Genomic DNA, 26405 nt, shown 5'->3' on the forward strand with positions numbered 1-26405 from the left:
CTCTCCCATCCTGTCTCCATTGTTAAGTGATTCATGACTTTTGTCAATTTCATGTAATCGGAGGAGTCAGTCTCTTTGTCCTTTTAAAGGTCATATATATACCAACTCTCATGAAGGATTGGAGATGTGCTTCGTTGGCAGAGAGATGACTCAGGAACGTGTATAGATCTGGGAGTGTATGTATGTGATGTTTTAGGTAGGCATAGCTGGTGTTCTTTTGGGATGATGGTTTCAGGGTAAAGTTTCCCTTCCATTTAGTAAGAAGAAGAATGCCTGGTGGTTTGTTATTCCAAAATTCTCAGCATTATTTATCTTCTTTTCCTTTGTAGTTTCCCAACACCTCTATTAGGTGAATTCAATGAATGGGGAAAACAAAAATGAACATTTCTCTTTGACACAAGTAAATGAGATAAATTTTACTCCCTGAGAAGGGACTGTATATAATTAGAGTAGTTATGGATATTAGTGGTGACAATTCACAGGTTTTCATCTCTCTTAAGAGCTGGTTGTATAGAATAAATTTTGTGAAGTATTTGACTTGTAAACTTCAGCTCTGAGAAGTCTCTGGTTGGTTCAACACCCCTGTGGGTGCTTACAATGGTGTTTACAAGGGTAGTCTTTCAGAGGTGGATTTGGTCATTAGACTTCTTCCTTGATTTTAACTTTATGTCTATAAGACAAAAGTGGATTATTTTTCGTAGGTACTGGGCTCTCAGTTTATCTCCATGATTCTTTCATTATTTTTCCTCATCTGTTTCCTCCTCCAAAATAGTGATTTCTAAAGTTTCTGGTCACATTCACACTCTTGAACAGAACTCAGCTCTATCTTAACCCTTCTATTTGTATTTTGACAAAATTTTCAAATATTGAAAATTCTGAAGCTTTGGCTCAGTTATCTTTGCCACATAGGAGATAAAAGCCAGTTTGTGCCGTGTCTGGATAGTAAATGTCATGTCATGACCTAGAAGGAACTGGCAGCCATGTATTTCCATATTGTGCAGTGCAAATACAAAGATGACTTCCAGGCTGTTCTAAAGAGCAAGAGTTGGCTTGGCCAAGCAGCTAGCTGCCAGGCTGCGTGAACAAGTGGGAGGGGTTCCCCAATGTTCTGTTCATGCTCAAGGAAAGCCAGACTCCTGATGACATCCTAGGGTCAGGATGGGTGAGGAGGGGTAAGGGCTTGTTGTGCTTCTTATATTACCCTTGGGAATGGAGTGGACTACTAGTGAACTTTGAGTTCCTTGGCTTGCAGGATTCCTAAGCAATATTGTGATTCTCCCCCAGTGAGATTAGATGCAAGATCTCTCTTATCCATGCTCAAAGAAGAAAGTGCCCACAAGGCAGCCTGCAGTCTGTCATTATGGCCTTCCTCTAGAAACAGGATGTGCCTAGAAAAGAAAACCAGTTTGTATGTTTAGCACTCAAAAACTCTTTAAGTAATTTGGTGTGGACATTTGCTTATTAATTTATGGTTTCTAATCTTGAGGCACTATCTGCATATTTAGCAGTTTAATCATCTCAAGTAAAGTCTGGCTGTAGGGTGATGTGTTGTATTAATCTGATTCAGTTCATTTCCTCAGAGAACAAAATTATAACTACATTTTCATTAATTTACAGTTGTGATCCATCTATTTCAGAGCCAATATTAAATTATCTCCTACCTGGAGAAGATGCATTTTTGAAAATAAGTACCTTTAGAGTTTAATCTATAAAAAGCATAGGAGCTAATGTTAGCTTGTTATAAAATTAATTTTACTATAGTTATTGACACACAAACACTTGAAACAACAACAAAAAATGAATAGCATATAGTTTAAACTACACTTGAAGAGAAGCTTTTCTCCTATTTCCAGTACTCAGAACCTCATCAGGGGCAGGGTTCCCAGTTTGTTATGTATAAGTTCAGAATTTTCTAGAAACATTTAACTGCTGATTTTACCTCAGTCATTTTGTCTCTTTCCAGTGCTCTCCCTGTTTCTTTTTATATAATAAAGATAGCTCTCTCCTAAAGTCTACATTTTAAAAGCAGATAGAATTACTGGAGTGTGCCTTTTTTCAAATGGCAGATGTTGATGGTATGTGAATTATCCTTAAATTTAATAAAAAAATGACCTCAGGATTTGGGGATTGGTTATAAGAAGAAGAAATATACATTAAAAAAATTTCCCCACAACCACCACCACCAACAAAAAGTCTCTTTAGAGGGCTGGGAATGTGGCTCAGGGGTAGAATGTTTCAAGTGCTAGAATTGGAATATGGTGGAGGGGGTAAATTTGTCCAAAGTGCACTGGTATGTAATCAGAATAGAAAACTCTAACATATGATGATTCAAAAATAAAATAATTAAGTTTTGAAAATCTTAGGCTTAGTGCTAATGGCTTATGACTTAGCTACTCAGAACGGCTGAGATTGAGGATTGACGTTCCAAGCCAGCCCAGGCAGGAAAGTTCATGAGACTCTTAGTCTACAATTACCCACCAAAAAGCAAGAAGTGTAGCCATGGCTCAAGTGGTAGAGCATCAGCCTTGAGTGAAAAAGCTAAGTGCCTAGCCCTGAGTTCAGTCAAGCCTCAGTGCCAGCATGCGCACGCACGCACGCACGCGCACACACACACACACACGAAGACATAGTCACACACAATCTTTATATCATTATCTGTGAATACTGAGGTTCCCAAAAGACCTGTTTAGCTTAGAATTTAAAATGTTTTTATGGATCACTTAGATGGGGAAGCCTGGAGTGAACCCACCAAGTTTATGGTAATTAAATCAGTGTAGGAAAATGAATCTCAGAGTAATGAGAACAGACAGTTTGTGCATACTGTGAAACTGCTTAATCAAGCAGCAGACCTTTCTTTTCTTTGTAGACAGATAAATTTGGGGGATAATCATACAGTCTTCTTACCTTATTTTTCTGAGTTAATTTGTCTTTGAAATCTTCCCTAATTTAAAAAAGAGATCACAGTTTTACCTGAGAATTGCCTATTAGTATACAGGTGCACTTGGTCTATGTGCTTAGTTACTGATGGACATTCAAGCTGTTTCTCTTCTGCTCTGTCTCACTAATTTGCCCTACCTGGACTGCACCATTCTACATTCCTACCACAGGCCTGAGGAGACCTGCCCCACCACAGTCTGACAGTTTTGTCTTCTCTCACCATGAAATTTGTTCATTTTTTTAACATTAAATTTTGAAATAAATACAGGCCTTCAAAAGCATGTAAAAGTAATGCCAGCAGTCCTATCTAGCCCTCACTTGACTTTCTCCAATGTGAAATAAATAGCAGTTCAGCTTAAATAGCAGCAGTGTTCAGCTATTAAAATCTAGAAGTCACCTTCCTGTGTGCTGGGATTTTTTGTTTTCTCATCTCTCACGGTCTGACAGGTGAGAAGTGATGTCTTAGTGTTGTAGTTTACGTTTATTTTATTATGATGTCCGGTACTGTCTCACACACTGGGAAACGTAATGCTTGTTTTCTGTTTGCTTTGCCCTTCGTTTTCTTGGCTTGTTGGTCTTTTCTTAGAATCAATTGTAAGGAAATTCAGACTATTAGATTTGTCCTTCATTCCATAAGTTGGGTATGTTGTTTTCTGGCTTTTTGTTGTTTGAATCTGCCTGTGGTGTATTTTGTTACGTTAAAAAGTCGGTGAGGGGGAGAGGGTGTGGGAGATGGCTCAATGATAAAGTGCTTGCATGCATGAGGCCCTGGGATTGATTCTTCAGCACCATATAAGCAGAAGAAACCCGAAGTGGTGCTGTGGCTCAAGTGGTAGAGCGCTAGCCTTGAGCTGAAGAGCTGAGGGACAGTGCCCAGTCCGAGTTCAGGCCTCATGATCAACAAAAAGAAGAAGAAGAAGAAGAAGAAGAAGAAGAAGAAGAAGAGGAAGAAGAGGAAGAGGAAGAAGAAGAAGAGGAAGAAGAAGAAGAAGTCCTCGTCGTCTTGGGTTTTCTGTAGTTAAAGTCATCTTTCTTTTTGGTTGGAGTCTTCGTTGTCATTTGTTTTGTTTTGCTTTGGGGCCAATGAGGGCTTAAACCAAGGCCTAGATACTGTCCCTTAACTGTAGCTTTTTCTTTTTTTTTTCATCTCACTGCTTTTTCTCTACTACTTGAGACGTCGTTCCTCTCTAGCTTTTTGCTGGTTAATTGGAGATAAGGAAGTCATGAATTCACCCTGCCCCTCCCCCCCCCCCAAGCTGGCTTAGTTGAACTGTGATCCTCAGATGTCAGCCTCCCAAGTAGCTAGGATTACAGGTGTGAGCCACTGTTGTCCAGCTAGTTTGGGAGTCATAGATTTTGTTGTTGTTGTTAAGTTCTTTGGGGTTTAAAAGATGCCTTTCATATTCCTTCTGTGCTGGCATTTTTTTCTACTGTAAATTGTAGCTGTGTGTATAATTGTAGCTGTGTTTAACATCCTGTTGCAGAGTTTAGGTATCCCCAGGTTTTCTTGAGTGGGTTATCAGAATAGCTCATTGCCATTTGTTTGTTCTTTTCCCCAGTGACAGGAGGTAGCAGCCTTCATTGCTTCCTACCTTGTGCACTTGGACTGCTTTCTGGGTTACTGTTTGCTTATATTTAGCCCCTCCTATTCCATTCCATGATGGATCAGATGAATCCTTTGATAACTTCTTGCTATTTTAAAGCAAATAAAATGAAACACTGTGTCAAAAATCTAGGAAAAAAAAAACAATTTCATATTCTGCATACTTAGACTCACCCAACTTAAGATTCTCCAACCTCAGATGGAAACTATTTGGAAAAAGATTGCATCTGTACTGAACTAACTTATTTTTCTAATATTTTTCTGTAAATAATACAATATAACAAGCATTTACATAGCATTTACATAGTGTTAGGTATTATATAAATGATCTAGAGGTGATTTAAAGTTTATGGGAAGGTAAGCAAATACTGTATCATTTTATATAAGGAATTTGAAGCATCTGCCAATTTGGTAGCCAGGGAGTATCTTCATAGTTACCAAGAAGTATGATTAACAGAAGAAAATGAGACAGTAGCACTAAAAAGCCACTTATAGTAGTTTCAGCAAGAGGAAGAGGGCATATCATTTTTCTCCATTTCTTGGTCCAAAGAGGCTATAGAGCTGCGTGCCCATGGCTTACCCCTGTAATCCTAACCACTCAGTAGGCTGAGATCTGAGGACTATAGTTTGAAGCCAGCTTGGGTAGGAAAGTCTGTGAGACTGGCACCAAAAAAAAAAAAAAAAAAAGGATCTGCACTATCTATTGAAAGAAGTCACTGGTCCTAGGAAAAATTTATAATCCCACCTATGCATTCAACAGAGATGGGAGGCCCTATGTCAAAATCCCAGTTGTAAGAGGCAGAGATAGGAGGATTATGGGTTAGGAGGCCAGCTCTAGGGAAAAGTATGAGACTACATGAGACATAAACTAAAGCAAAACAACATAAGAGTTGGGGGCATAGTTAGTAATAGAGGACTTCCCAGCAAGTATAAGGTCCTGAGTTCAAATTCCACCACTGTAAAAGGACTCTACCTTGACTGCCCCTCTTACCCTTGGCTATCGGAGATAATTTGACTGAAAACCATGAATGGCATAATATTTTTTGAGCGGGAGAGAGAAAAAGAAAAATGCATTTTAAAAAGTATATAAGAATTCCCAGACGTTCTTTTAGAAATATATAAGCATTCCCCAAAGTTGTTTTCTTTTTTTAAATAAATGCAGCTTTGGATGACAAGGAAATCTCTTACTTGGAAACACTCTTCACATGCTTTCCTTAGATCTCTGCACCAGCATTTAATGGGGTTTACTACTTATTTCCTCTCAGCGTATGCTCCACAGGCAGGAGAAGCCAGTGCCGCTTATCAGCCCTGCATGCTGTGTGATCTGGTCCTTCTTGGTCTTTAGCCCAACACAAGGGATAGGAGACACAGGCCAAGGCCATGACTCTAAAGCCAGCAGCTTTGCAGTTCAGAGTGTGCTACTTAGGTTCTGTTTGCCCAGGCATGTTTCCACATACTGCTGTGAATGGGGGAATGTGGTATCATTCTTCTAGTAGGAATGACTGAATGTAACATTGCATGGTAAGTATGTAACATTGTCTATGGCACCTGGCAAAAGATTGTTATTATTGGTCTGTCTCCATTCCTCTTTAGTATATGCAGCTCCAAGACACATGCGAGGAACTTGAATGTTGAAGGCAATGGAAACTAGGGTGTGTGGTATTAGGATGGCCTGTATCTTCTAATATCACCAAACCCTATATACTGTGCTTTCTTATACATCCACACCAATGGTAAGGCTTACCTTACAAATCAGTACAGTAAGAGATTAGCAAGAGCAGCTAATAAGAAAGTAGTGCAAGGACAGCCATTTACTGTAATAAATGTGAAGTGTCTGTGCCCCCAGAGGAGTAGGAATGTTTTCTCACCCTGGTTAACCTTTTGTTACTGAAAGCACAGAGTGAGATCTCAGACGAGGACTGTTGTGGTTTAAGAGTATGGAGAGAGTGGTCATGCATGAAACCCTGTTGGCTGTATCTTCATCCTGAAGAAAGAGAGGGGAGAGATCTGTGATGAACCCATAGAAAGCTGAGACCCAGATGAAGTTAGCTGTGATGTTCTAAGGAATAAAAAGTTTTCCTCTGTTTTTGGCCTTTGCTATGGTTTGCCATTCCCCCTCAAAGGCTCATGTGTTAAAGGCTTGGTTGGTCCCAGTCTTTGGCACTGTTGGTAGGTTGGAGAGCCTTTAGGAGGTGTGCCTAGAAAGGGATTTGGGAGACCCTACCATTCTTTTTTTACTTCCTGACCACCATGGGATGAGAAGCCTTGCCACAGCATGTGCTCCTACCATGTTGACCTATCTGTCTCATCATAGGCCCAGTAGCAGTAGGCCAATTGACCGTGGATTGGAACTTGTGAAATCTTGAGCCAGCATAAACCTTTTCACTTTTTAAGTTCTTCCTTCAGGTGTTTTGTCATAGTGGTGAAAAGCTAGGCAGCACAGTCTGCTTAAGATAGATGGATGTGGAGAAGAGACTCAGTGCTTGGGGTGTGATACGACCAGCTGCAGGATTATAGTTGATTATCTTTCGTGTTCATCTAGTGGGGGGTTGTGCTGTTTGTCAGGAAGAATCTTCAGTCACATCCTGCATAACAAGTATCATGAAGAAGGAACCCGAGTTCACCATGGGGAGTTGGGAGGTATCAGAGGAAGATGCCTTGCATTCAGAGCCCAAGGTTCCTAGGCATTATGTGCCTCTCCATGTGGATGGCAGCTTCCCTGAGTGTTCCCCAGGCTTCTTTCAGGAGAGAAGTATCCAAAGGTTATAACTTTGTGAGTGTTATTTTCTACACAGAGAACAGGACAGAGGTAGGAGAGAGAGAGACACTGGACCAGATTATGGAAGGAGTTATAAGCTAGCAGCAATGAGCCTCAGCTTTTTCCTCACATGGATGCAGTGTGGCTTGCTATTGACAGAGACTCCCTCTGCATGCACCCTTTAATCTTTAACATGAAAATCTCTTTTCACCCTGGACCTTTCTCTCCCTTGTCCCTCGGAGGCCTTCCGGGCCATCACAGACAAGGCTGTGATCATCTACAGAGAACTTCTGCTCTGGTCCTTCCCTATATCCATCAACATAGCACAACCTGCCTTCCAGGGCTATATAGCATCCTGTGCACAGCATACATGACTGGGGATACTTTCTCCTTTAACTCTTAACTGTCATCATATACTAGGTAAGAAATATTAACAGAAAAAGAGAAAAACTGAGGAAAAAGCATGGGAGAGACCTTTTCATGTGGTGGTTATAAGCTGAGTAGAGAAAAGGATAATGATCCATGAGGCAAAAGGAAGAGAGAGTGCCAGTACCAAGTGATGGAAGAGAGGCTCAGGGCCCCACCTCTGCTTTCCTGTTCCCTCTCCTTCATAGCGGCTGGGAATTGAACTTGTTCTTCCTTGAAGACTGGACTCAAGAGGTGGATGTTCAAGGGCCAAGTGACTCCTGAGCTGAGCCCCATTTATAATGTCTAGTTGGGGGAACAGGGTCGTGTTTTCTTCATGAACTTACTGCTGTTGATGCTACTTAGTGTGTGTAACCAATCCCCAAGATAATTCTTCCTCTTTATCTTCTAGTTAGCAAATTAGAAATTTCAGCTGAGGCAGTAAGTTTTGTCACCAGTTAAGTGATAGAGCTCATTTGCTGTTTGCTTTGAGACTGGGTCTTGCTTTGTAACCCTGGCTACATAAAACTATAATGTGGTGCTGGTGGTTCATGCCTATTATCTTAGCTACTTAGGAAGCTGAGAGCTAAGGATTGCAGTTCAAAATCAGCCTGGGAAAACAAACCTGTGAGACTCCTCTAATTACCTAGCAAAAAGCTGGAAGTGGAGGTGTGGTTCAAGTGGTAGAGTGCCAGACTTGAGCAAAAAGTTAAGGGACAGCACTCAAGGCTCCAAGTTCAAGTCCCGGTACTGGTACAAAGAAAAGACTACACCAGGTTATCCTGATTGGCTTCATATTTCATATTTATCATCCTCCTCCCTTAGTCTTCCAAGGGCTGGGGTCTTGGGTATATATCACTACTCCAGATTTGGAGTAGTGATAAATTCTTAAGCCACTGTTTTTGTTTTTTGTTTTTAATGTATCAGTGAATAGCCTCACCTCCCTGCCTATAGGACTGTTATGTGGATTTGCAGTGATTGAGCAGACACAAGGGCTTCCTTATACTCTTTTTTTTTGCTCCATTGCTCTTTAGAAAACCTCAAATATGCAATAACCATGACCATGAATTGTACAACAGTTTGGATACAAACACAGAAACATGCTCACCAGCTGGGCAGTTGATGAGTGAATGGATGGTGGGTCATCCATTGAGGATCTCAGCTATAGATGAAGGCTGACTACATAAAGTAGGATGGGCCCATGGAACCTGCACAGACCCTCTATTTCCACTCAGAAGCCACATCCCAAAGGTAGCTGAAGAGGCCAGCCCAGCTGGGCCAGCTTCTGCTGCTTGCAAGGGTACCAGTGACATGAACATGCCTGTAGCATCAGTGTTGCCCACGTTCTGTGGTAAACATCCCTATGGGATAAGTGTATCACACATTCCAGCCAAGTATACTGACCAGTGACACCTGAATTCAGATGCCTGTGGGGATGAGGAAGTATCTGTCTCATCTGTTGTGTGTCTGACACCCATCTCAGTATGAGTGAGGGTTTAGGAAATACTGTTGGGTGAATTAACTTGAAATACGTCTACAAGCATAGTGGTAGGATGGTAAGGTTTGGGATGGCTTGTTTTCACTTGTGAAGTTAGGGAGGTTTTTCATTTTGTTTCATTTTTGTACTTAAAGAAATGTCATCATTCCTTTAGCTTTGAAGGTCAGTCTCCAGGAGGCAAAATGAAAGTCTCTTAAATTCGTTTTTATCTGCAACAGTCCTGTGAACATTAACTCTCATTTAGCTTATTTCCTTAGAATATTTTCTTCCAAGGTAGGTATTTTGGACAGCACCACCTCTATGTTTAAGGAGCTACCTGGAAAAGTTTAGGTGATTTTTTTTTTTAAGGTGCATTTTGTTAGAACATATGAAGAATTCCTGCTGTGTGGTCCTGTGTTTAACTTTTATTCTGGGGGTTAGTGGTGATACTGTGGCTTGAATTCAGGGCCTTAGCGTTATCCCTTAGCTTTTCTACTCAAGGCTGGTTCTCTACCACTTGTGCCATAGCTCCACTTCCAGTTGTGTGTGTGTGTGTGTGTGTGTGTGTGTGTGTGTGTGTGTGTGTGTGTGTGTGTGTGTGTGTGTGTGTGTGTGTGTGTGTGTGTGTGTGTGTGTGTGTGTGTGTGTATGGATTTTTTTTTGAAATACAAGTCTTACAGATTTTCCTGACCAGGCTTTGAAATAGCAGTCCTCAGCTTTTAGCCTCCTGAGTAGGGATTTACAGGCATGAGCCCTCACCAGCATCGACCTCTCATGTTTGACTTTTATCCCCCCTAGTGTGAACCCCCTAAGTTTAGTGTATATGCTGTGCCTTCCCCATGTAGTGTTTGCACATGACACATATCTGATACATTTGCATAGCATAGTAAGCTATTCCACTCTGGAGGTGGAGATCAGCAGGATTGCCGTTCAAGTCCAGCACTCGAAAGTTCATGAGACTTCATGTCAATGCCCCTCAGTAGATGAATGGATCAAGAAAATGTGGTATATATTCACTATGGAATTTTATGCCTCCATCAGAAAGAATGACATTGCCCCATTTGTTAGGAAATGGAAAGACTTGGAAAAATTATATTAAGTGAAGTAAGCCAGGTCCAAAGAAACATAGGTCCCATGGTTTCCCTTATTTGCAATAACTAGTATATGTCTGAGTCAAGCAGAAAAGGTCAGATAAGTTGATGTTAGGGGAATGAACCCCAAGATAAGTATTCACATGTTTTTTTTCCTTTCATGCAATTGTTTCTAACATATTTATAAGATGATTTCTTTGTTGCTTTGTATGTCCCTCCCCCATGGTATACTGTATTTGATGTTGGTATAATTTGTGGAGGGGAAGGGAAAAAACAAATCTTTTAGCTAGAGATACAGGTGGACCCATTGCAACAATGAGATGTACAAGTCGTTATGTCGAAAAACGAACTTTACAACTTTGGTGGGGGTTTGGAGGGAGGATCAGGTGAGGGGAGGGGGGAATATGGAAAGGGGAAACAAAGAGGAGGCAATAATGCTTAATAAGAAATGTACTTGTTGGGCTGGGAAGGTGGCTCAGTGGTAGATAGCTTGCCTTGCATGCCTGAGGCCCTGGGTTTGATTCCTCAGCACCACATAAGCAAAAAGAAAAAAAAACCGGAAGTGGTGCTGTGGGGCAAGTGGTAGAGCGCTAGCCTTGAGCTGAAGAGCTGAGGGACAGCGCCCAGGCCCAGAGTTCAGGCCCCATGACCAGACCCAAAAAAAAGAAAAAAAAAAAAAGAAAAAGAAATGTACTTGTTATTTTACGCATGTAATTGTAACTCCTCTGTATGGTATTCTCACAATAAAAAAAAGAAAAGAAAAAGCTGGGTGTGGGGGCACATGCCTAGAATTTTAGCTATGATGGGAAGTGTCAATAGTCCTGAGTAGCCTGAGCAAAAAGGAAGTCTTAAAACAACCAAGACAGCTGGGCATTGGTGGTTCATGCTTGTAATCCTAGCTACTCAGGAGGCTGAGATCTGAAGATCACAGTTCAAAGCCAGCCCAGGCAGGAAAGTCTGTGAGACTCCTATCTCCAATCAACTACTCAGAAAACCAGAAGTGGCACTGTGGCTCAAGTGGTAGAGCACTAGCCTTGAGCTGACCATGCTCAGGCTGAGAGTTCAAGCCCCACGACTGACCAAAAAAAAAAAAAAAAAGTTATACACCTTGCAGATGATCCAGTTAAAAAAACAGGATGTTCAGGATACACGAAGATCCTGTGTTATAGCCACGTGCTCCTCTCTGGCTGTGCATCCCTTGCAGGTCCAATGTGATGTGGTTCACATGGGGCACCATGAACCTGGCAAATGCAAGGCCCTGAGTTCAGACCCCGTACTATCAAAAGAAAAAGAAAGACCACACATAGAGCTCCCCTAGGACCCAGCAGTTCCACTTCTGGGCAATTACCCAGATGATCACAAACAAGACCACACTAAAGCTACCAGCACAACTATGTTTATCATAGCATTTTTCACCATAGCTCAGAGATGGAACCAACCCAGATGCCCCTCAGCAGATGAATGGATCAAGAAAATGTAACACACACACACACACACACACACACACACACACACACACACACACACACACACACACACACACACACACACACACACACACACACACACACACACACACACGAATTCTATGCCTCCATCAGAAAGAATGGTATCTCCTCCTTTGTTAGGGAATAGAAAGACTTGGAAAAAAATTATATTAAGTGAGGTAAGCCAGACCCAAAGAAACATGGTTTCCCTTATTTGCAATAACTAGTATACATCTAGGATAATCGTATCAGACAAGCAGAAAAGGTCAAAAGTGAAAGGATTAATGAAAGGATCCTTCACACCCATGCCAGGGGACCATGCAGAAGCAGGCAGGCACAGGAGAAAGATTATTACAAGGTTTATTAGGGGAGACAGATTTCTCCCGGAGAGAGAGCACATGGCTGCTTCCGCTATCTAGATAGCAGCAGGGTCTGGGGTTAGGAAGTGAGGTAGATGGGAGTTCTAGTGGGTCTGGGCAGAGAGAGGGAGGGGCCAGCTGTATGGTAGGAACTCCAGGGCAGGGAGGAGCTCAGGTCTGGGTGGAGCAGAGGACCAAAGGTGGGCATAATGCTTACAAAAAGCTATGTACATATGACTGTATAGGATGATGCTAAGTGAAATGAATCCCGAGATGTGGACATAAGATGTTTTTGTTGTTGTTGTTGCTGTTGTTTTTAATGCACTATATGATTTTTTTTGTTTCTTTTGTATGTTCTTCCCCATATGACAATAGTCACTGTATTTGCTTCTGGTGCCCCTCATCTTGTATATGCATTTTTCTAATTTGGGGAGGGGAAGGGAGATAACAAAATGCTGAAACAAGGATACAGGTTGACCCATTGTAACAATGAGATGTACAAGACACTATGTTGAAAATGAACTTTACAACTTGGGTGGGATGGGGGAAGGGAGGAGGAGTGAGGAGGTGGGAAGGTGGGGAGAGAAGGTATAGTAGGGAATAAACACAGGAGGGGGTAACAATGCTTGATAGGAAATATGTTCATTACCTTGCTCATGTAACTGTAACCCCTCTGTACAGTATCTACTATAAAAACAGAAAAAATGCATTGAGTGTGACTCATTTAGCTTACCATCATCATGACAAATATCACTGGTAAGGAAGCATAGTCTATGAGGTTCAGTGGCCACTTCAACACAATACAGACAATGTAGACTTGGGTAGGATGTTTTTCCAGTTTAAAAGAAAGCCTGTGTCCTTAGTATTTCATACAGGAGCCTTGCTCACTTCCTTACCTGGGTCTCTCAGGCAGCCCTGTATTTGTGTCTTGAGTGTTTCTTGATTTAGCCCTGTGTTGTTTGTTTCTTCTCTGCAGTCCTGACCACTGGGCATCCTAACCACCTGAGAGCATTTATAAACTGCACCTATCCTAATTCTGTAGGCCTGAATAGCCAGGCCAGGAGCACTCATAGTTTAACCTGGACATCCTGTTTTGTGAGCTGGTTCATCACTGCAAGGAAAAGGAGGATAATTTAGCTCATTTTAATTTCTTTTACTTGCTCACTTTTGTGGGTCACATTGTAGAGAACATTTGCTGATTTTGTGGATGTATTTTATAAGGCATTGATAGAATTATAAAATCCCAAGAAAGCTTAAACATCTCTTCTTGACAGTGTTTATTTGGTGTACAGACTCACATTATGGAGCCAAAGCTGCTCCTTGTAAACATGGGTGTGGATGAATAGACCACAGGTTTCCATTGACATTTGTGCTCACTGAGGGTTGTCTGCAAGACCTGGCTGGACAAGAAATGGGAGTGGCTTTCTGCCACGAAGCCAGTGTAGTCTCTTGTTTCTTTGTAGCCAGTTAAAAGGGGCAGCCTGTAGATCCCTCTGCTGTTGCTTGGCTTCAGCCTTGAAAGTGCTTTCACAGCTAAATTGGCATTTCTGATTATTTCTACTTCCAGCTCAGCAGGCAGTTCTTTGGGGGATACTCAGACAGCAGTGGCTTAATTGGATTTCAGCCCAGACAGTATTTGAATGACTTTGTGTGTGGATGGCATTAGTTGGGTGGCTGCCAAAGGAAGTCATCTATATGCTTTTGAGCTTTAGAATTTAGGAGTACATTTGGATTGAGTCCCTTTCATTGGCTCATTGATAATTCATTGAATAAATGAAATACCTAAGCAAAAATAGCCCTGAGATTAAGAACTATGGTTTGTAAGTGGAACTGTCAGTTAATGTGGGCATATTGACATTATTATCTGTGTTTAGGATTCCATTTTGGTGTTTATGAGCTGGCTCAAAGGCATAGTTATGTAAGAGATTGGTGTCTCGAATTGGAATCTGAGGGAACATTGTGAGGCTAGTGTGACACCAGATGCTGCAGAGTTGGGAAATTCCAAGTCATAGAGGCACAATACGGAAGAGAGGGCTGGCCACTAGCAAGCTGCTAAGAGTCATGCAGATGTGAGCCTGCTCTGAGACCCTGCATGTATGCATAGGAGGCCTACCATATCCATGACAATCTGGGATTTTATCAAGTACTATTTAATAAGGTAGGGAGGTCACCATCCCTGAAGGGAGTACATTTAAATTCACGCATGAACCATGAGTGGGATTTGGCAGGGAAGGGACTTTATGTACCCCAAGGGCACAGAAGCATTCCCAAAAGAAGGGAAAAATAAAGACCCAAAGGCACACAGCTGTGTGTGGAGAGAGAGTGGGTGATTGTGCTCTGACAATTTTAGGAATATTTGAGAACAGCTAAATCTGTCTCAAAAGCATGACAATATTAAATTCTTTTTGTACAATTAGAGTAAGTGTAAGTCTGTAGAGGGTAAGATTTTATAACTATCAGCTTTTAAAATTGTTAATTTTTAAACACAAAGATAAATTAGATTTATAGAATGTACTCATCTTTTGACTGGAATGTTGTACCTGTTAAATCTTTCAGTTTTTACCACCTCAAAGTCACTGGCTACTAACTCTCTATTCTCTTTTTTTGTGTGAGTTCAACATCTTCAGATTTCACACATAAGTGAAATTGTGTGGTGTTCATCTTTGGTACCTATCTTACTTCACTAGGAATAGTGTTCTCATCCATTTTGTAGCAGCAGCAGCGTTTTCTTTGTTGGGCTGAATCATATTTTAATTTCTGCATATATCACTTATTTTTGTAATCTTTCCATCCCTCGGTGGACGCTTGAGTTGTTTCCATTTCTTTAGTAGACTTTTTTTTTTTTTTAATACTGGTATTGGTGCTTGAACTCAGGACCAAGGTGCTATCCCTTAGCTTTTTTTTTCTCAAGGCTGACAATTTACAAATTCTACAATTTATTTGTCAGGCTTTTTGCTGGTTAATTGCAAATAAAGAGATTTTAGGATTCGCTTGCCAACATTGGCTCTTCAGAGCTCTTTTTTGAGCTGCTGCAAGGTACCTGACCAGATACCTAGGTTTTTAGGCTGTGCATTACTTTACAGCCAGATAATGTTATTCGACAAGTCTTTTTTTTTTTTTTTTTTTCTGTGCAGACATCTAAGACAAGCGGTGCCTTTGAAAATGAAGGTCTTGAAAGTCCTGTGCATTCTTGAGTTTGATTTTTGACACTGCCCAACACTGACACTACTTGGTTTGAGAGGTTAAAGTTGGCTGCCTAGGGAGGCAGGTATTTTAGATACATGGCAGCAACTGACACTGTCTGCTGGCTCTTTCCTGGAGATTTTTACAAGGCAAGGGCATGCTGGCTTTGAAATCAGACATGCATATGTTCCATGCTGGTGGTAGGGTGTCTGGTGAGCTGTTCCTGACTTATGATGAGCATTGTGCAGGTTGGTGAGGCTGGAGTTAAATTGAAGTCACAGTGAGTGTCACAGGAGGGTCAGTGGACACCTCTGATTTTTAGGATTTCTGTTCCTTGGGGAAAGGACAAACAGGGCCACTTTTTAAGTTTTCTACATGGAACTTCTACATATTGATGACATCAACCACATGGGCAGATAGGAAGGTCTGAAGCATAGAGAGTCGTAGTATTTGCCAGTATCATGCCCAGAAGGTACAGATCTTTGGCTGTCATCAGAATAAAGCTCAGAGCCTTCTTACGAACGTTGGGATTGGAAGGAAGGGGTTCAGACCATACAGACACTATAATAGGTCCTAGGAGTAGAATGGATTGTGATAACTGGCTCAGGAGTTTCTGGTTCCCACCTGTGCACCTCAGACAGCTAAACTGCTGGGATGTACACCAGGCCAAGGCATCATCTTGCTTTTAGAGTTAATCTATACTGTTTGGAGGGAAGGCCCTCCCAATAGAAGGTGTGAAGCTCTAGGGGATGGCTTTAAGTTGAAAGAAAGAAAATCCCAGTGTTACAGAGAAGTCAGGCACTCCTTTAGATTTTTTAGTGGTCAAATTTTGTATTGTCAGGGCTCCAAATTATAGTAAAGGTACACATGATACCCATGTTAATTCGTCTTTTTATTCCTAAAGGGAAGTATGCATGTGTTAGTGGAATTTGTTTTAAACATACACACACACACACACACACACACACACACACACACACGCACGCACGCACACACACACACACACACACACACACACACACACACACTTTCATATATTCGTATCTAGCCTGGCTGTTCAGAAAATCCTTGAGTAAATTCTATTGTGAGGGCTTCTACTCTGAACTTGAGCATGCACGTGATACTATTTGGTGGTGTGTTAGTTTGGCTTCAGTGTTGGCTTTTCTGATGGGTGTAGATTACAGTTTGTAATGAAAACTTCCCTTAACAAAAGTTTTGAGTGAGCACCCCCCTCCCCCGCCCACCCCATGGACAGAAGTAGTGGAGAACTTCATTTAAACCATAGACAGTGGGCTGGGAAGGTGGCTCAGTGGTAGGGCGCTTGCCTTGCATGCCTGAGGTCCTGGGTTCAATTCCTTAGCACCACATAAGCAAAAAGAAAAAAGCCAGAAGTGGCGCTGTGGCTCAAGTGGTAGAGTGCTAGCCTTGAGCTGAAGAGCTGAGGGACAGCGCCCAGGCCCAGAGTTCAGGCCCCACGACCGGACCCCCCCCCCAAAACAAACAAACAAACAAACAAAAAAACAGTGCAGTTTTGGTCACTGTGTTTGTTTCTGATTCTGAGGCATGCAGGGCACTGACAATTTGCCAATGCAGTGCTTTTCTCAAAGAAACACTGCAACCTTCATTTCTCACACTTGAATCCAAGGTGGCACTTGGCACCTTGAAGTGAATTTTACATTGTTTAACTTGCATTGCAACTACTTATCAAATCATGTTCTCTTTCTGTTGGACAATGATCAGAGACATTGTGGTTTGACTTGGCCTATTAACAAAAGATTCAGCATCTCAAACCCATTTCATTGTTCTTTTTTTCTATTATGAATATACCGTACAGAGGGGTTACAATTACATGGGCAAGGTAATGAGTACATTTCTTATCAAGCATTGTTGCCTCCTCCTTTGTTTCCCCTTCCCATCTCTTCCCATCTCCCCCCATTTCATTGTTCTTTTGCTTTGGTCTAGACCTAACTTGCTAGCATTTGGTTTTCTGTTTGGGTGAGTGTACAGCTCACTGGACTTGGGTTTTTAAGAACCAAGAGAATTTCTAACTCTAAAATCTATTATGGAAAATATTTAATGACCTTGTCATATTTAGGACCTTAAACTTCTCCAAAACATCATGTGATAAAGACTTGGATACTGGTTCATGGTGCTGTTGGGAGGTGGGGCTGAAGGAGGAAGTTAGGTTATTGGAGGCGTGTCCTGAAGGGGATTTTTGGGACTTCTATCTTTCCTAGTTGCTATGAACTGAGTGTATTAGCTTTGCTTCATCACAGGCCACAAACAGCCGAGTCAGCTGACAAAGGACTAGAAACCTTAAAACTCTGAACCCAAATAATCCGTTCTTCCTTATAAGTCAGTAATCTCAGGTATTTGGTATAGTGATGGTAAGCCAACTGACATGGAGCCTAAGAAAGTTAACTCCTAAGTAAATTTGGGTATTAATATCTTATCAGAAAAAAAATGTTAGGAAGGTTCAGTAATATCACTTGTCGGATTATGAACTTAACCAAGCATTGGCCTGGGGAAGTATTATTCCTTTCAATTCAAATCTTAGAAATGTTGCCTATTTCTAAAATAGCTCATGAAAATATGAATTGGAAGTGGTTCAGGGAGGATGGATGCCTAATGCACTGCTGTGTATTGTGTTTCCTTGGTAAGTGGCATAGATAATAAAACCATTGATGTCAGCAAGAGGAAATAGAAACCTTGGCTCAAGACCCAAGTCCACATACTAGAACTTCCACTTTTAGGGACCCATCACATGATCGTAAGCATGGGGTGAGGAGCAATAATTTTTTTTTTTGGGTCCAGTCATGGGGCCTGAACTCTGGGCCTGGGCGCTGTCCCTCAGGTCTTCAGCTCAAGGCTAGCGCTCTACCATTAGAGCCACAGCGCCACTTCCAGCTTTTTTCTTTTTGCTTATGTGGTGCTGAGGAATCGAACCTAGGGCCTCATGCATGCAAGGCAAGTGCTCTACCACTGAGCCACCTTCCCAGCCCTGGGAGCAATAATTTTTGTAGTATGCACTGTAATCTTGACCATAGTTAGACTCCTACTGTTTACTGATCACCTTGTCTTGCATTGAATCATATGTATTTTTAAAACTCATGATGATTTCATGATAATACAGGAGAATACATAAAGAAGGATACTTATGTCAAAATTTATGAACTTGCCTTTTAGCATTTTTATGATAGCCCTACTTGAATTATCTTTTCCTGTCTGACTGAAACAGAATTCGATTTTTTTTCTGCAGGGTATTTAACATTTTGGATCATAATCATGCTCAAGATGAATTAATAGATCGCCTCTGAGTGAACTGTCAAGGCAGATCCCCTTTGGGTTTGAAATGTAATTAAAGATGCCAGTGAACTCACTCAGAAGTCTATATAGCCCTTGGGGGTCTCCTCAAAAATGCTGGTCAAGGGCAGGGGTGTTTAAGAATTGGCAAGGCAAAGCAATATTGGACTCAGTACAAAAAGGGAGGAGTTGTAGTCCCTGTTATCAGCTCCATCTCCCTTTAAGTTAGAGTGGTATTCTTGATGTTTTTAACCCAAGATCAGGGATCCACTTGGTGTCTCCTCTCAGCAAATAGTCAGTGTTAGGGACTCCAAGAGAGAACCAGATTTTCCCACAGTTTCATGCTTTGCAGACCTTTTTTCTTAGGGTTCCTGAACCTGCCTTTGGGCTGTGGATAAGAGTGCTGGAAGGCACTGAGGAGCCTAAGTTGGCCCCTCCATGGTTGCCACCCGCCCCTCTTTCCTATCCCTCCTCCATCTGCTGGCCATAGGATGTGTGGTTCAGCCCTCCATGACTCCTGCTGCGGAACTAGTGCAGGGAAGCAAAGATGGAATGTTCCTCTAGAATATGCTCAAAAATATTGGGTTCAAGCAAATCACTGGGTACTTTTATTTATTTAAAGTGGTAAAATTCAATCAAACATGCACATTTGTGTGTGTGAGAGAGAATGTGTGCAGGCACACATGCACACTTGTGTGAAGCTTGAACTCAGGGCCTGAGTGTTGACCCTTAGCTTTTTTGCTCAAGGTTGGCACACTACCACTTGAACTACAATTCCATACCAGCTTTTTTTGGGGGGGGGAAGGGGTCCGGTCGTGGGGCCTGAACTCTGGGCCTGGGCACTGTCCCTCAGTTCTTCAGCTCAAGGCTAGCACTCTACCACTTGAGCCACAGTGCCATTTCCCACTTTTTATTTTTTGCTTATGTGGTGCTGAGGAATCGAACCCAGGGCCTCGAGCATGCAAGGCAAGTGCTCTACCACTGAGCCACCTTCCCAGCCCATACCAGCTTTTTGATGGTTAATTGGAGATAAGAGTTTTATGGACTGTCCTCTCCAGGCTGGCTTTGGAAGGGACCCTCCTGTGTAGATAAAAGACAGACCTGATCAAACATGCACATCTAATGCATGTTCCTCTCTACTTCTTTATAGGTTTCATAGATTCCTTTAATGCAAGTGATGTCCCAGATGAAGATTCACTGAGATTTGAGTTGGATTCGAGAGTTTGTCAGATCTCCACATCTTTGTAAGTTCAGTGGTGACATCATCAGCTAAAAACCTCATCTGTGTTTGCCGGTCACCTCTTGTTGCTTTGTGCCAAAGGTAAGTCTTCTGTTTTCTTCATAAAACAAGCAGATGAATTTGCTATTCGTGTTTTAAATGCTTAATTTGCCCAGTAATTTTTAAACTAGGAATGTGACCATTAAACACAGTTCATATTTGTTAAAGTGCCTTGAATTAAGCTTCTAAGGGACCCAGTTCAAAAATTGGATTACTGCTGGAGGTGGTAGCACATGTCTGTGATTCCATCTCCTTGGGAAGTAGGACTGAGGCCATTTTGGGAAAGGGTATAGATACCTTATGTCAAAAACAAATTTATAGGGGCTGGGAAGGTGGCTCAGTGGTAGAGCGCTTGCCTTGCAAGCCTGAGGCCTTGGGTTCGATTCCTCAGCACCATATAAGCAAAAAGAAAAAAGCCGGAAGTGGTGCTGTGGCTCAAGTGGTAGAGCGCTAGCCTTGAGCTGAAGAGCTGAGGGACAGCGCCCAGGCCCAGAGTTCAGGCCCCACAACCGGACCCAAAAAAAAAAAAAAAACCAAAAAAAAAAAAACCAAAAAAAAAAAAACCAAATTTATAAGCCAGGTGCTGGTAGCTCATGGCTATAATACTAGCTACTTGGGAAGCTGAGATCTGAGAATTGCAGTTCAAAGGTAGCCCAAGCAGGAAAGTCTTGTCTCCAGTTAACCAGCATAAACTAAAAAGAGGAGGTATGTCTCAAGTGGTAGCATGCCAGCCTTGAGTGGAAAAAGCTAAGGAACAGTAGTACCTGGGCCCTGAGTTCACAGAAGGGCAAAAATTCTGGGGTGTTGCTCAAGCGGCAGAACACTTGCCTGGCATGCATGAAGCTCTGGCTTGAATCTCTAGTACCAAACAAACAATAACAAAATAGACAATCTCCCTTTTCCAACTTTAAATTGATGAGTTATGGCTGTAGACAGGAAAGATGTAGAACAGTAGACATACAGCACTTGTAGGACAGGATAGTGCATCCACTCACCTGGGTCAGCACATGTTTCTAGAACATGTTCTGAACTGGAGCCTGCTGTGTACTGTATTAGGACTGCTAAGCACCTTTTTTCCCTAGCAAATCCTTCACTCCAGCTTTGATTCTGAGAAAATAAGTCTCCATTAAAGGAAAATATAAACAATAAAAATTCTTAGGAAGGTTCTGTTGTGTGAGAGATCTACTCCAAATGTATTCTGATAAAATTGTAATTATACTTCTCGTGGATTCTGGCACTCAGAAGTTCCATCGTATCCTGTAGCAGGTAGACAAAAACTTGTAGACAAAAACATGGCTGTGTGGCAAAACTTGTGTATGTTCACATGCATGAATAGATACACATACACTGTGTACATGGGTATATGCATGTATGTGTTTCACTGAAGAGTGAACCCAGGTTCTCATGCATGCCAGGCAAACAACCACTGAGCTATGTCCTCAGCCCACAAAAATTATCCGTTAAACCATAGTTGGAAACATTTTTCCTGTGAGTTATTGGTGGTTGGGCAATCCAGTTCATTAGATGCCCAAATCAAGCTGGGTAGTCAGATTATGTCTCAGATTGTGGGATAACACCCACAATAACACCTACTTCATCTTTCCTTGAAAACCATCTTTTGCTTCTACTATTTAGATTTCTGTGATATTGTTGAATTTACAGACTGAAATCTCTTGGTATAACTGTTTCCATCAGTTTGCTACCTTAGGTTTGAATTTTCTTTTAAATTAGTCTGCAGTGATTATTAAGGCATTTTTTTAATATGCTGTCTCTCCTCATTTGTGTGTGTGTGTGTGTGTGTGTGTGTGTGTGTGTGCGTGCGTGCGTGCGTGCATGCGTGCGTGTGTGTGTGTGTGTGTGTATCCACCACTCCTAGGGATTGAACTCAGGGCCTGGACACTGTTCTTGAGCTTTATTGCTCAAGGATGTCACTCTACTACTTGATCCACAGATCCATATCCAGCTTTTTGGGGAAGGAGAGCATACTTAATTGGATTTAAGCATCTCATGGATTTTCATGCCCAGGCTGGCTTCAGACCAGATCCTCAGATCTCAGCCTTCTGAGTAGATAGGATTACAGACATAAGCCACCAGCACTTTGCTCTCAACACATTTAAAATGTTTGTGGAACTTTCTTAATTTCAATTATGCCTCTTTGGATGTATCACATTCAGAAGGCTATAAATTGAGTATGTGGTATATCATGAGAGCATGTAATATTTCATGAGGGTAGGATTAAGTATCCCAATGCTTCCATATTGTTATCCTTGTGATATTCTTTATAGAGAAAATGGTATATTGTCCACTTATTAGGACATTGTTAATTATCAGAGCATGCTTGGTGTGGAAATGAGTTTGAGTAGCTGGTTGATTGATTCCCAGGCCTTCCCTTTATACTTGATATTCTAGGTTTTGCCACCAGGGGTGCCATTGAGCTACTAGTCCCTGCCTGCCTTTCTGGAGCTTCCCAGACTTTATGCAAGACCAAGACCTGGGTGGGCGTAGGGGGAGGGGGAGTGTTCCTATACCAGTCCTGAGATTTAATTATATAAGAAAGCTCTCAGACTCCTGGTGATTCTAAATTTTTTAAAAATAGTTATTGGAACCTCTCTGGATTTTGCCATTTGTAAATGCAGTCACTTGTCAATCTGTCAGAATGTAGGGAACATGTGCTAGGTTCTGATGCTACTTCCTGAAGTTCTTAATCATCAGTGGCATGAGCAAACTTGGAATTGCTAGCCCTCTTCTGGAATTTAGGGGAGAAATGGCAAGAAAAGTGAGGATTACTGTGCTCACTGGGCCTAAGCACCCAGTAAGGTGCATTAATACATGTCAGGGCAGTGTCAGAGAGCCACACACATTATCAGTGCATGTGTACTAATCAAAATGTCTACACTTGGAAGTGGCACTGTAGCTCAAGTGGTAGAGCGCTCGCCTTGAGCTGAAGAGCTGAGGGACAGTGTCCAGGCCCAGAGTTCAGTCCCCACGACCGACAAAAACAAACAAACAACAACAACAACAAAAACAACAAAATGTCTACACTCACATCATTTTAAAGGACTGTGTATATTTCAAAAGTTTTTGACATCTACACCAACAACCTTGTTTGCCTACTCAAATTCACTTTTGTTTTTTGAAAGATACTCTCTAAGAAAATCATGAGATACATTTACTTGTATTACTTATTGCAAATACCAATCATAAAACAACAGTGCTGTTTTAGTACTGCATTTTAGTACCTACAAAACCAGGTAAAGTGTTGTTCTTTGTCACAGCCTGCTGTTATAGGCCTATCTGACTGCTATAAGAATAGAATACATAGCCATCCCTGGTGCCAGAGGTGGGGCTGCACAGACCCTGTGGGAAGGGCTCTAAAGAAGCTGGAGGAAGTTACAATTAGAATAAGTTTAAGAGCATGAGAAGATACCTGGGCAGAGAGTGCAGGCTGTATGGACTAGCTGTCTAATGGATTCTGAAGACTGAGGCATATAGCATTAAGTTGGAGGCCAGGCATATGCTGATTGGTCTTTGAAAAACTCTACCATCTGATGTGTCAGAAGATGGGAAAGCTATGCTGGCCAGGAAAGACGGTAAGTGGAATGTCAGCCTTGAATGTTTTTCCAAGTTACAGGTACTCAAGGTGTATGACCTGCTACTAGATCTGCCCTTGACGTAAAACTGAGGGAGCAATTTGAGGAGTTGGGGCTTAGATTTCTTTGGCCTAGAATCTCATCTCACCATTTAAGCCACGGGAGACTCCCTGCCTCTGCCATGCTCATTTTGGGGAGTGTTGACCATGGGAAGAGGATGGGAGCACACACCTCTTTCAATAACAGATGGTTGTTTACAAATGCACAAGCTATTCATTATTCTTGCTCCCAATTTTGAAAACTGACTGCCATTTCCTGTTGTTAGGGGTTGGCTGTTGCTTGCTTGCTGTGGTTGAAGGACGTGAAGAGCTTTGTACACTATGCTGTGGGCTTTGAGGTTTTGAAAAGCTATTGGAGGCTAGTTCAGAAGAAAAGCACTTTAATGTATGGAAGGATGTTGGTTTCCCAGGGAGAAAAGACAGTGGCTTAGGCAGGAAGACTTCTAAGCTAAGTAAACAAGACCTGGATTTCACAAACTTCTCAGTTGCTCACAGGAATAGCCAAAGTGTAAATATCAGCCACAATCTTGTATACATCCTTTCCATCCTCCACAGAAACAACAGTGGCTTTGCTTAATTCAGCAGGGGAAAATGAAAAGCCAGGCAGGTCATATCTGATCTTCCTAAGAATGTATCCAGTACTATGTCTTTTTAAATATATTCATAGGAACCTGGATTTACATAGGAACCATTTTCCTAGACTTTATAAATGTTGTCAGTCTGTTTTTATTACTGTAATGAAATGCCTGGGCATGAGTAACTTTTTAAAGAAAAGAAACTGGTTTAAGCTTACAGTTCTGGAGGTTCTTAAAGTTCATCTGGTTATGACCTTGCTGGCAGAGCCCTGAGGTTGTGCAGGGCATCACATGGGAAGAGCTGGATAACCTGTGCTTGGCTTTTAGTCTCTTCCCTCTCCACACAAAGCCTCTAGGATTCAATCATGGAGACCCACCCCGATGATTGGATCTAATCAACTGGTTAAAAACTACTCAGCTCAAGTTTCTACTCCCTTCAGTACCTCACAATGGAGATCAAATTTCAACACACCATTCCTTTGGGAACCTCAAACTATATCCAAATGGTAACAATAGTTTTAGAAAAATTGCCTAAAATCGGCTCCTTATATTACACTCCAGCTCTTGGCTGGTGGCAGTCTCAGAGATGGCCACTCTTCAAGAATTATTGAGAAAGACTTTGTATAGACAAGGCTATTGGTCAGTCCTTAAGTTTTCAGGGCTGTAGCTGCTGTTGGAGGTATAGGGCTAGAGATGCTCTGGTACCTAAAAGTGACTTCTGCGCCTCAAGATGGCTTCTGTGCAAGTAGGAATGAACCTCTGGCCCCTTATCCTCAGCTGAGGCCCTGGAGGTCCAAAGAGATAGCCTACTTGGACTGATTGCTTCTTCCTCCACAGGTGGGTTCAGAGTTTCACAAGATGGTTCCAACTTTTGGTACTCCAGGTTCTGCGGTAGTCTGTACTAATTGATGAAACAGTTGTCCACTCATTGGAAGCAGCCCCTGCATTTGCAAACACCTGGTGTAGGGCCTGTTGCCTCTGTGGATCTTTTCTGGCCTCCGGTGCAGATATTTTACCCCATGCATGGCATGGAAGACAAAAATATTACTGACTTTGTTGATTGTAAGCCCATGTTCTTGCTGGTCTATTCCCTGTCATTCTTGATGTACCTGAAAATGACACATTGACCATCCATTCCCAGAATGCTTATCTTGAACCTGGATAAGGCTCTGCGAAATCAAACAGCTGGTCAAAGCCGCACGTAATGGGAGGCAGAGGAGGCTAGGAACCCACTTCTTCCTAACTCAAAGCCTTTCCTTCTTAATGCAATACAAATTTCAGCCAGTAATACTGATTTTGGAAAGTAAAGGAAGTCACTTTGGGATAGTGAGGGAAGGCTGTGAGCGGGTTGCCAGGGAGGATACAGGGACTCCTGTGGCCTTTCCAGGCCGGGAGGGACTGTAGTGGCCCTTCTAGGCTGGGCTGAGGCTAGGAGGGCACTGGTCTTCCAGCTACAGGAGTGCTATTCCTGAGTTGTGCTAAGGGTCATCCGGGGCCAGGGATTCCTGACCTACATCAGGCACTGTGGCTCAAGTGGTAGAGCGCTAGCCTTGAGCTGAAGAGCTGAGGGACAGCACCCAGGCCCAGAGTTCAGACCCTCCAACCAGACCCCCCCCCCAAAAAAAAAAGAAAAAGAACCTCTCTTCTCATATATATTGGGTTCATTCTCTTCTTGCATATAATAGATGGTGAAAAATAAAATCTACATAATATTATTTCAAAGAAAACTCATGGAATGTTTTTGTAAACTCTAAGGTACAAATTCAGAATCTATTACAGACCTTGTTAATCCATGGAGGATATACTCCAAGACACTCACAAACTATTACAGACTTCTTTAATCCATGGAGGATACACTCCAAGACACTCAGTGGAGGCCTGGGACTATGAATCACACCAAATCCTATATGCCAATGGTGTAAAAGCCTGACAGTCAATGACTGACGGAAGGGTAGTGTACACACAGGTACACTGCCCAAGGGGACAACTCACAGCCTGGCTGGATGGGGCAGGAAGATGTCAGCACACTCAGAACTGCATGTAATTTAAAACCACACGTTTTTTGTTTCTAATTTTTTCCATTTTATACTTCCAGAATACCTGACTACAAGGAACTGTAACTACAGAAAAGGAAACTTCAGATAAGAGAGGACTACTTTAGTTAACAAGTAACCAGAGTATTATATATCCAGCATCTACAATCAGTCATAAGAAAAGGAGATAGGACAGGAAGGCAGGAATTTTATTTATTTATAATTTGTTTGTTTGGGGCTGGGAAGGTGGCTCAGTGGTAGAGCGC

At 42.0% G+C, this 26405-nt stretch overlaps 1 protein-coding gene across 5 annotated transcripts in view; it reads left to right on the forward strand.

Annotated features, from left to right (window-relative positions):
• The window catches only part of Nck2 (NCK adaptor protein 2), a 153691-nt gene that overhangs the window by 63985 nt on the left and 63301 nt on the right, over window positions 1–26405 (forward strand). For all 5 annotated transcript variants that reach the window (XM_069988628.1, XM_069988626.1, XM_069988624.1 and 2 more), the window contains one exon: window positions 19754–19924. The gene's annotated coding sequence lies outside the window, so the exon portion shown is untranslated. The remainder of the gene's footprint in view (window positions 1–19753; window positions 19925–26405) is intronic.

This window comes from Dipodomys merriami, unplaced genomic scaffold (genome assembly GCF_024711535.1).
Source record: "Dipodomys merriami isolate MVZ:Mamm:240054 unplaced genomic scaffold, mDipMer1.0.p SCAF_36, whole genome shotgun sequence".
NCBI classification, from domain to species: Eukaryota; Metazoa; Chordata; class Mammalia; order Rodentia; family Heteromyidae; genus Dipodomys; species Dipodomys merriami.